Source organism: Oryzias latipes, chromosome 2 (assembly GCF_002234675.1).
Source record: "Oryzias latipes chromosome 2, ASM223467v1".
NCBI classification, from domain to species: Eukaryota; Metazoa; Chordata; class Actinopteri; order Beloniformes; family Adrianichthyidae; genus Oryzias; species Oryzias latipes.
The window spans coordinates 6,803,264-6,814,809 of NC_019860.2; the positions used below are offsets into that span (position 1 = coordinate 6,803,264).

The 11,546-nt window shown below is 43.5% G+C and overlaps 2 protein-coding genes and 1 long non-coding RNA gene across 5 annotated transcripts in view; 1 reads left to right on the top strand and 2 right to left on the bottom strand.

Annotated features, from left to right (window-relative positions):
* Positions 1–11,546, top strand: part of LOC105355327 (NACHT, LRR and PYD domains-containing protein 12-like) — a 1,049,862-nt gene that overhangs the window by 725,012 nt on the left and 313,304 nt on the right. The gene's annotated exons all lie outside the window — the stretch shown is intronic.
* LOC105355240 (protein NLRC3) overlaps positions 1–11,546 on the bottom strand; it is a 591,340-nt gene that overhangs the window by 128,391 nt on the left and 451,403 nt on the right. The gene's annotated exons all lie outside the window — the stretch shown is intronic.
* LOC110016675 lies at positions 1,895–11,540 on the bottom strand. The gene is made up of 4 exons (XR_002292007.2): positions 11,500–11,540; positions 7,234–7,410; positions 3,328–3,504; positions 1,895–2,029 (listed from the first exon to the last, which is right to left on the bottom strand). It is a non-coding gene; the product is annotated as an uncharacterized LOC110016675 (long non-coding RNA).

The following is an 11,546-nucleotide window of genomic DNA, read 5'->3' on the forward strand; positions in this document are numbered from 1 at the left end:
AAGAACTGCACACAGATGGACAATCATTCACCCAAAATTGCTGGAAAGTGGTCTTTCTTTGGTCAACAGCCAAGCTGCTACTTTCTGGACCAGCTGGAGGATGTTTAGAGAATGCTGGTCCAGTCTGTGGTCCAGAGAGGTGCAGGAGTCCAAGAAACAGCAGAAACAATTTCTGAGCTTCTGCAAGAAACCATCATGCCTGAATCTGATGAATCACCAACACAGATAGTTCAGAAAACAGTTTCAGGACAGATAAGGAGAAAAATGATCAATGATTGGTTTGTTCGATCAACTGACTTTAAAGTAGAACTGCTCACAGCCGACACCCACAGCTGCTCACTCATGGAAATGTACAGAGAAACACAGACATCAGCTGACAGGAAGGATGACATAAGCAACTATGGCAAGAGTGTGAGGACAAAGTAAAGATAAGCTTCCAATACAAAAGAGAAAAGAAGCAGAAGACTTCCCAGCACTGCAAGTTAGAATGAGAGGAGGAAGTGCAGTTCTCCATCAGTCCACCGGGGGAGCTGCAGCACAATAACTGTCCACCTGATGCTGAGAGAGACAGTGGAGCTGATCTCAGATCGGTTCCTGCTGCAGCTCTGACACTCATCTCCACTTCCTCTGATTCCTCCATCACTCTGCTCTCCACCTCCCAGGAACACCGTCCAGTCACAACATCTCTGCAGACCAGCTGCTGCTGCTGCTCCTCTCTGCTCCTCCAGGAGGAACATCAGACCCTTTAGTTCCTCCACCTGCAGAGAGAAAGTGTAGAGACAGAGATGAAGGAGTGTCTCCTGATCCTGGTCTGTCAGTCAGTGATGCAGCACAGCAGCACAAAGAGCAGCAGGAGCTTCAGTCCTGTTCAGAGCAGCAGCTTCCTGTCATCTTCCCCTGTTGGAGCTTCTGCTGCTCTGATTGGCTGACTGTTGTCCTGAAGCCTGTCATCATTCTCCTCAGAGCTTCACTGAGAAGCTGCAGCTTCACAGGAAACTCTGCATCTTTGCTCTCAGACTAACTTTAGGACCAAACATCTGGAAGCAGCTGGACTGACCCCAACCCTCTACTGACCTCAGAGTCTGCAGTTTGGAGTTTGGACTCTCCACCAGATCCTGGAGCTGCTGAACATCTGAATATTGAAGGTTGTTGTATCTCAGGTCCAGTTCTGTCAGGTGGGACGGGTTGGACTTCAGAGTTGAGGCCAGAACAGCACAGCTGGTCTTTGACAATCTGCAGACCTCCAACCTGAATCCAGAACAAAGAGTTGACTTTAAAGACAAAGTTCATGTTTTTCATCCTTCACTTCTAAAGAGTTCAGAGCTGAGGAAGATCAGAAAGTTTGGGAAAAAGTCTAAAGATGTGAAGCAACAGCAGCAGATCAGAAGAGTCCAGCAGAAGTAGAGAAGAAGAACATTCAGGAACATTCAGGACAACATGCAGCTGCTTCAGGAAAGAAGTCCAGATGTGTGAAAGTCAAACATCAGCCTGTGGCTGCATCCAAACCAACTGATGTTTCTGCAGCAACAGCAGTAAAAGTCCACTTCCTCTTTCTGCTCAGCTCTTCTCCAAACAGCACTGAATCATGGGAGAATTTCAGCAGCATGATGCTGGAAAGTCTTCATCCCAATTTTCAGGAGATGATCTTCCAGTCCTTCTCTGCTGCAGCCCTTCAAGCAGAGACTTTCAGCTCCAACAGATCAAAGCAGAGAGAAGAAGGAAGTGATGAGGAAGAGTCAGCAGCAAATGTTGGACATTGATCCCTGATCCATGACTTCAGCTCTGAATGAAGAGTCAGAAGCTGCTGGGAGCTTTGATGGATGATGTGATGATGTTTGTGGATGAAAAGGTGAGGATGTTTGTGGAGGATGTGTCTGTCAGAGCAGCATCCAGCTGCAGCATGACTCTGTCACTGTCTGCTCACAAACATCAGCCGCTGGACTCTCAGCTGCATCTGCTGAAACACAGCAGGACTCAGAGTGCATGTGAGCGTGCACGGCTGCTTCTTCTGCACGCGCTTTAAAGGAGTCTGTCGGAGCAAAGACACAAAGAAGAGCTGATGGCTGCAAGCAGAACTTTGTGGACGACAAATGTCAGCAGACAACTTTGAAACAAGCAGCTGCAGGAAGAAAAGAAGAAGTTCTTCTGCAGATCTTTGAAGAGAACAAGCAGCTGCAGGAAGATGCTGCTGCAGATCAGAATCTGGACATTTCTGCTCACTGTGGGTCAACACGACTTTGTCATCATATTGATCTGAATACAACTGAAACATGGGCCGCATTTACACTGCATGGTTCAAGTGACCCAATTCCGATTTTTTCCTCTCATGTGGCAGAGATCGGATATGACCGGTGAGTGTATAAGCAGGACAAAAGCGCATGGATTCCGATTTTCTCAGATCGGATTCAGGCCTCATTCATATGTGGAAATAAATCGGAAACGAATCGAATATGTGCATTTGCGTGTGCCATGCAAGCAGATAAATCGGATATTCCCCAGTAAATTCGAGTCGTACGTCAGTGACGTCAACTCAGGACACCACCAACTAAGATCACATCACTTATTAAAGTGCTTTTGCGCGCTGATTTTGCTGTTCGAGGACAGCTGGAGCCCCATCAGCGTGTTACCTTTCAGCCTCAGGCTTCAGACCCTAGTCGGAAACCGCTGTTATTTCCGGTCCGGTCCAGGTCGGGACGCAAACGGTAACTAATGAAGCGGGACACCGTTGCTCTGGAACAGGCTAGAAGCCGTGTATTTCTTTGCTTGCTTCAAACTGTTAGTGCAGCACAACGTCTGCAAACACTTCCTCATCCAAAACTCAGAGAGAGTACATAAACCGGCCGAGCAGCCCTTCTTTTTCCTCTCCCACGCATCCCCTCTCCTGCCTTATCCTGGAGCGCTCAAGGCAACGCCTCCTTCCGTCGCTGCGTTGCCTCCATGACAACCCCAGTCACACACAAAAAAAAACCCAAACACATAAAAAAGGGGGGGCGGTTCGCCACGCTTAACGTTTGCCAACATGTTTGCCAACACGCATCTTCTAAATGAGTTTTCATTACTGTTGTGATTATTATTGAGGGCCTGCTCGCACATAATTTTTTAAATCCATGCGGTCAGTGCTCAGGTCGGCGAAAGGCGGAAATGCTACGTAGTCCTCAGAACGTCTACGTTTGACAGTTTCAGCATTATATAGTGTAAATGCAAAAATTCGGATAGCGGTCACTTTTAAGAGATGATGTAAGCGGGTCGTCAAAAAAATTGGATATAGTAAGAAAATCAGATTTGGGCATCAAGACCTGCAGTGTAAATGCATCTATGGAGTCTGACCTCAGAGTCTGCAGTCTGCAGTCTGGACTCTCCAGAAAACCACACAGATGAAGAACTCCTGAATCCTGCAGGTTCTTGTTCCAGCTCAGGTCCAGTTCTGTCAGGTTGGAGGGGTTTTTCTTCAGAGTTAAGACCAGAGCTTCACACCTGATCTCTGACAAACTGCAGCTCCTCAACCTAAATTCAGACAGAAAATTGTGTTCAGGAGCAGTGATGCAGCTGGAAGTCCAGGAACTTGGTAGATTCAGTTAGGTGGGACCCGCCCTGATGACAGACTGACAGATGACATTTTTACAGTGGTGTGGGCATGGCTGACTGTTTCACGGATGTGGCCAAATTAGCATAATTTCAGAACATTTAGATTTAACATTCAAAGCAGAGAGAAGAAGGAAGTGATGAGGAAGAGTCAGCAGCAAATATTGGACATTGATCCCTGATCCATGACTTCAGCTCTGAATGAAGAGTCAGAAGCTGCTGGCTACAACACAACTTTGTCATCATATTGATGAGAACATAACTGTAACTGCCGTTGCAGTTACATTCGGATATCTTGGGGAGCAGGAACCGTCTTCACGCGTGCTTCATAAAAAAAGGTAGTTGTTCTTACTTTTACGTAATTTATTTTCTTGCACTGTCTTGAACAGTAAAAATATAAAGTACAAACCACAGGGTATGAACACGTCCTAACTATGACAATAACATGTTTTAAAAATGTTCTAAACACGTTATAAACATGTTCTAAGATTAATGTGCTGCCGTGCTTCCCAAGATGAGTCTGAGTCATCTGAGATGAGTGTGTATTAACTTTCTTCTCTGCCCCCATGGTGGTGAGTTAGAGATCTGCTTTCTCCCCACGAACATTAAGGTGTCTCATCACATCACATGTGCAGAAAGTTGCTGTACTTCCTTGATCCAGAAATTCATACACTTGGATTTATCTTGTCACCTTTTTTGGACTTGACCTTAACCGACACTATTGGAAGAACAGTTTCTCCGTCACCTGCCCCAGTGTTTCCTCTGATTTCATTTTCAGCCTCAATAAAAGCATTAGTAGCCTCATTGATCACTACTGTTGGACTTGATCCTTTATTTTCAGTCATTGCTGGAGATTCCTTTTGCATAAGTAAGATGCTCGGGGGTTTGAATGAACATTCATGCAGTTGTTTGCGACAGTTTTTACTCAACTTACCCCTTGCTGAGGCAACCAAAGCAGAGTCCTTTTGTGATAAAGAACTGAATTCTGAATTCTGTCTTTATGATTCTGAACTTTGATTTCTCTACAAACCTCCAATGCATGATTATTTTTACAATACATGCATGGACTATGTAAAGCATCAGAGATTACTAGGTCAGAGGTTTTTCTCTTTGTTGTTGACCTTCACTGTCTTCTTTGGTCAAATAAGTTCTTGTCACAAATGTGCAGGTTTTTGAATTGCATTTCGTGAAAGGTTTTGGTTTTTCTTTTGCTTCTTAGCGACTGTCTTAAATTTCTCCAAACAATGAATCATTACTGATCTGTGCTTGCCAAGTAATGAACTCTACTAGATCAGAAAATCTGGCTCTCTTTCTTCTTCTTGTTTGAATATCGTACGCTTGACTTCTCCACTTTTCCTTTAACTTGAGGGGAAGTTTTGAGAGCACAGTCTTCATGTTACTTGGATTGTCCATTTCATTCATAAACTCAATATCAGTCATGGTGTTTCGACATCCTACAAGGAAAAGAGCACAAGCTTTGCAAAGCTTTTCTGTCCTCTGTTTTTATCAACAGCCAATCCAAAGCTTTCTTTATGTAGGCAGTTGCTATTTGAAGCTCATTTTTTCCAAAGTGTTTTTGAAGAAGCTTTCATGCTTCTTTGTAACCTTTGTCTGGTTCCATGTGTTCACAACTGCGTACAAGGTTTTGAGGTTCTCCAACAGTGAACTGCTGCAGAAAATGTAACCTGTCTTGATGACTGTTAGTCTTGCCTTCGATAACTTGATCAAATGATCTGATGAAAGAACGATAGTTCAACGGATCTCCTGAGAATACTGGAACATCCCTTTGAGGAAGCTCTGACATCATTTGCTGTTTGGCAAGCATTTCCGTTATGTCATTTTGTCTCTGCATTATTTTATGAATGTCCTCAGATGCAACAAGAGGTACTACAGGTGGTACAGGGCTTGAACTGGCTGCTCTATGCAAGGCATTTCCATGCTCATAATAGGCAGTCTGTGGAATTTGATATTGGCTTATAGAAGGAAAGAGGTTCTCTGAATGTCTCTTCTCTTGATAACTGATTCTTTGAGTATCTGCTATGTCATTTAGGACACTGTGCACTGTCTCAAATTGCTCCTTTGTGACACATTAAACCTCTTCATAATCTGCATAACCTGCATCTTCTGATGCAGCTTTTTTGGCATCCAGCTCTAACTGCTCTTTTTGTGCTTTCCTTTTGTGGGCTTCTTCCATTTGAATCTTTTGTTTTTTCTTAAGAAACACGGCTTGAGCTCGCAGTTCTTCACGTTTGGCTTCCAGCTTTAAGCGAGCAGAGCTTGTAGTACTAGACACTTGTGTAGATTCACTGTAAACTGAGCTAGTCTTTTTGGCTCTGGTAGTGCAAGAAAGCACTGCTGAAATGCTATCGGTGTGTTGCACATCATCCTCACATTCAACATCACATTCCTTATTTTTACTCGTCAAGCCATCTCCAAGCCAATCTTCTGTTTCACAAATGAAATCTTTCAACTCTTCATTATTTGGCAAAAACCAGTCTTTCTGAACTTTATCTGCCTCGTCCTCATGAAGAAGTGGCAATATTTCTGCATTGAGCTTTCCAAATTCTTAAAAACACCTTTTCAAAGCAAATAATGCTTCTTCCTTTATAAGCTGAGCATGCACTTTGTCTTTCTTTAGTTCTTCTATTTCTTTTTTCTTATGAATAAGCTGAGCCGGCTTTCTCTTTCTTCCTTTTTTAACCCTTGTGCTGTCTTAGATGAACCCCACCCTCCACTGACGTGTTATTCCTACCATGATAAAGGTGGAAAGATTTTATGTAATCCATGGACACCAGTGAAGATCACAAATCATTGAAGAAATAAGATTCAGAGCGCTGTCTAGTGGGTCTAGATGACCCAACTCCCAATGGTAAAGTGCCTAGGATAGCACAAGGGTTAAGCCATTCACATTTTTATTCTGCTGCCTTTGGAATGAGCTTTGGCGCCCTCCGGAGGCCATCACGTGCATCATGCATTGTTGAAGTGACTCCAATTAACTGCAATTATGGCTCAAATTGTCGTCTTTTCTTGAAATGAGTTACTGTTCTCACATATATCAGCTTCCACTTCAACCTTGAATTTTAGCAAGAGCACTCCCCTGACAGTCTTGCTGTGCGGCTTCAGCCTTGATTTTATTGGCTCATTACTCACGTAAGTCTTGTGCGATGCTTTAACGCTGAGAGTGAAGAAACTCTTTCTGAGGTCCTCTTCTTATGGTGAAATCAGTCCAGCGCAGTACAGAACAACTTTTATGTAACTGCGTTGCAGTTACATAAAAGTTGTTCTTCTTCCTTATCTGTAATTTATTTTCTTGCACTTTCTTGAACAGTAAAAATTTTAAGTACAAACTACAAAAAATAATTTTCAAGGGGCATGAACATGTCTTAACTATGACAATAACATATTTTAAAAATGTTCTAAACACGTTCTAAACATGGTCTAAGATTAATGTGCTGCCGTGCTTCCCAAGTTCAAAATCCAAAAAGGCAAATGCCAATAGAAGACACAACAGCTCCCAAAATGCACCTAACCAATAGGATGCCAGAAAACCTGCATGGCCAAGGAATGACGGATCCATGCATGCATGAAATCTAATAAATAACTTAATTTCAGCCAAATGGCTCCAACAATAACTGAAACATGGAGTCTGACCTCAGAGTCTGCAGTCTGGAGTCTGGACTCTCCAGAAAACCACACAGATGAAGAAATCCTAAATCCTGCAGGTTCCAATTCCAGCTCAGGTCCAGCGCTGTCAGATTGGATGGGTTTTTCTTCAGAGCTGAGCCAAGAGCTTCACAGCTGATCTCTGAAAAACTGCAGTTCCACAATCTGCAATCAGACAGAAAAGTGTGTTCAGGAACAGTGATGCCGCTGGAGGTCCAGGAACTTGTAAATTCTGTCAGGAGGGACCCGCCATGATGAACGCCAGATTATGTTTTCACTGTGCATTTTCCTTTGGAATGTGTTTTTTTTTTACTTGCCCTATCCAACAGCTGAGCAGACAGTTGAGAGCTAAAAGCCTCTTGTTTTGAACATATTTTACCGTTACAATAGGGGTTATGAAACATTTGACACACTAGGTGTTTATTTGAATGAACTCCCTCTGTAGTTTGGGCTAAACTTTATTATTCATCTTACTCATATCTGTAACAGTTCTTTGTTGGACCGGATGGAAAAGAAAAGGAGTGAAGAAGAGAGAAGGATGCCGGGGGGGATGTTTACAATCATTACAGTCAGGGTTATAAATAATGTAAATCCAAAAGGGGGCGGGGCCTGTTCACACACACACCCAAATGCCACAAAAATACCTGTGGGCTCCAAAAATGCCCACATACAAAAAATGTCAACATGCACACAATACAACTGGGGTTTTTTCCAGAAAGCATGTTTAAACTACCCTGAACTACCCTGACTTTAAGCCTGAACTCTGGCTGAAATCTGCCTGAACTTGCTTACTCTGGGTATGTCGGTTCCAAAAGACCGGATATGAGTTAGCGTAATTACGCTCGACTTGGGTTAATACACGTGCACAGCAAGTACATAAAGACATTCTCAATGAATCGCCGCCATGGAGTCACCATGGAAACGCGTGGAGAAAAAAAAGAGAGCGCTATACTTTAGTGAGACGGTATCAGAGGTTTTGATGACGGCGTATCAAGATTATACGCCCATCAAAAAAGTAATACGGCTGCATCAGCAAAAGAAAGAGTTTCTGCTTGCAGTAAAACAAAGTAAATTCACGAGTTTCTGTTTCATTTCCATTATCCTTGTGACGCATACTGTATATAAATAACTTATCCAATTTTGCCAACTTAAATGAATTACTTCTATTGGTAACAAGTAATTAAGTTAAATTTATTCAACCTAATTTCTTTAGTCTATAAAACTCAATTTGTGTTTATACAACTCACATTTACATATTTATCTAACTAAATGTCATATTACTCTAATTCAATTTTCCATCTAAATTTATTATAATTCTTGAACTCTCATACATTTAAGTTTGAGCCGGCAGATATACTCATTTTTATAACAATAAAAACAAAGCAACTGTATCGATTTAACCCTTGTGGTATCTTAGGTGACCCCACCCTTACTTTGACGTGTTCTCCCTACCATGACAAAGGTGGATAAAGGTGGAAAGATTTGATGAAATCCATGGACACCAGTGAAGATCACAAATCATTGAAGAAAACAGGTTTAGTGCACTGTTACAGTTGCAATCATTTACCTCCAACATTGTCATTACATCATACATTTGTAAAGGTGCTGTATAAGCTCATCATCCTCTCCCTCCCTCTCACTAATGGTGCAGAGGCTGAAATATAGTAGGACAAAATAACTCGGCAAAACACAGTAAAACAGCTAAACAACTAAACACATTTGGTCAAAAACTCACACTTAAACCCAAATCCGTCCAGGTAGGCAAAGGGAATGGTATCCCACAATCCCTTGCGGTGCTGATCTAACAGCAGCACCAAACTTACACCTACGTATTTGAATGAATGAAAGTAAAATACCTGTCTGATGACTACGTTTTAATTTTAAGCTGACTTAACTTTAAAAAAAAAGATCTTAACTGAAGCAAATAATTAAGTTAGTTCAAAGTTAAAAAGTTTATCTTTAAACATCCATACGTGGTCTTATCACCCTCTCACTTCCTTCCTCTTTCGGCTTCTCCCATCAGGGGTCGCCACAGCGAACAAGTCGCATGGTAAACTTGGCAATGTTTTACGCTGGATGCCCTTCCTGACGCAACCTTCTCAAACCGGGCTTCTTATCACCCTCTCACTAAATCCACTAAATCATCTTCAAATGGACACGCCATGCTGCTTCACCTCTCTAAAAACAAACTAACCTTCAACTAAACCTGCTCCAGACCAGGTTATTTTCAGAGCATGAGTTGCTATGGCAACTTGACATACCCTGAAACATACCTCCATTTTTGGAACCAAAAGCTGAGGTTATCCGCTTCCTCAGCCTCATACTTACTGTTGTGACTAGCATAACCTGCTTTCTGGAATACCCCCCTGATTTTACACACACACATACTTCTGCATTCGGACCAACACGTGAAATAATTCATTCAATCACTACAACTATTTGTGCAAATGTGAGATAACATCTGTGCTCGAGTGGGTCTTTTTGTTTCTCTAAAGTGGATGATGGAATGTAAAAAGGGAGAGTACCAAGACATCCCTACACCAAGACCCCCGCTGTAGCAGATAGAGAACAACTGCACACCGGGCAATCACATCCACCACCCAGGCCACAGGTGCCCGCAAAGCCAGAGAGCTGGGAGACCTAGGGCGACAGAGAGTTCAAGCCCCAGCCCAACCAGGAGACCAGCCCCCCCGCCCCGCCGGTAGGGCCCAACACGGGGCCCTGTCCCAGGAAAGCACCCCCAGCCCCAAACAACCAACCCACCACCACCCAGGAGTTCTGGGCACCCCCCCCCCCCCTGACTCTGGGCACAGGCCGGGGCCCCCCAATACAGACCCGCCCTCTTCTCCAGACAACCGCCCACCCAGTCCACAGTTTGTCCAGGTGAGAGCAAGGCAGGGGGCAGCCACCCCTGCTGAGGAGGAAGACGCTCCAGAGCGGTGGGGGTTCACAAGGGGTGTTGTTACCATGGCCCGACCAGGCTCCCCCATAGATGGAATTTGGAAAAGGCCAGCACTCGAGGGCAAGGACCGGAATCCACACCACAGGAACACAAACAGCCCCAGGCTCAGATGTGATGTGAACCCTGGCCCCCGTTGTTGCCAGAGAGCACAGGGATCCCTCTCCCCGCATGGTGATTCGGCCCAGGAAGCCAGCACCCAAGGCACACGGCCGCCATGTTCAAGGGCCCGGTACCCCCTACTAGGGATGGGGCAGGGGTACTGAGAGGACATCTCCTGATTACTCACAGTGATGTGCAAACACCCTCCCCACCAAGGGCCCTAAATGTCTAAGGTGCAGTTACAACTGGCAGACAGGGCGCTGACAGGATGTCTGCTGGCAGTGATGCCCAAGCACCCCCACTACCACGGGTCATACATGTCTATGGTGCAATTAAAACCGAGGGGGGGGGGGGTAATTCCCACACGACAACCAGGGGAAGGGGACCACTGCCAAGTGACTCCTCCCTCCCAAGGTACATCGCAGGCTGACCCCCCCCCCTCCATTACCTTAATAAGTGATTATATGAGGAAGAGGGTTAAATTTTCAAAATCCAAATTTTCCTAAAGATTTTGACCCCAAAACATGAAGGTAAATGAAAATGCAACAGATTTGAAATGCCTTAAAAATGAAGTTAAAACAGACGAGGAATTGAAATGTCATTTATCATCAAGAATTATTAATTACTAAATACATTTTCAAAATGCATGGCGGAAATGCAGATTAAATTGACAGTTGGAAAATACATTTTCATTTGAATTAAAGAACCATGAAACATGATAATTAGTAATCCAATTGATCTTTCTTCGATTTAAAGTTTTGAATTCCAAAATGTCAGATTAATTGGCATTTCTTCGTCTTGAATCTTGAATTGCAAAATACTTCAGTGACTTGTTCTTTGACAACTAAAGATCACTTAGAATTATGGGCAAAGAAAACTTCCATAGGAAAATCTTGATCAGATTTTAATGGATCTGACACAAAATCAAGTGAACAAAGAGAAATTGAACCCCCTACATACTTTTTTTCGGCTAATTGTTCAGACAAGCTCCTCCTTCTCATTTCTGATGCAAAGATCACATGAGTTGTGCACACCCGATAAACATGATAGTAAGAAAAAAAAAACATCCTCAGAGTCAGCAAAAGCACACGGTAAGGTGGGAATGGGGGGTCTGAGTCGTCATTCTCAAGTCATCAGTCAGGTATCTGTACTCATCATATTGATCTGAAAACAACTGAAACATGGAGTCTGACCTCAGAGTCTGCAGTCTGCAGTCTGGACTCTCCAGAAAACCATACCG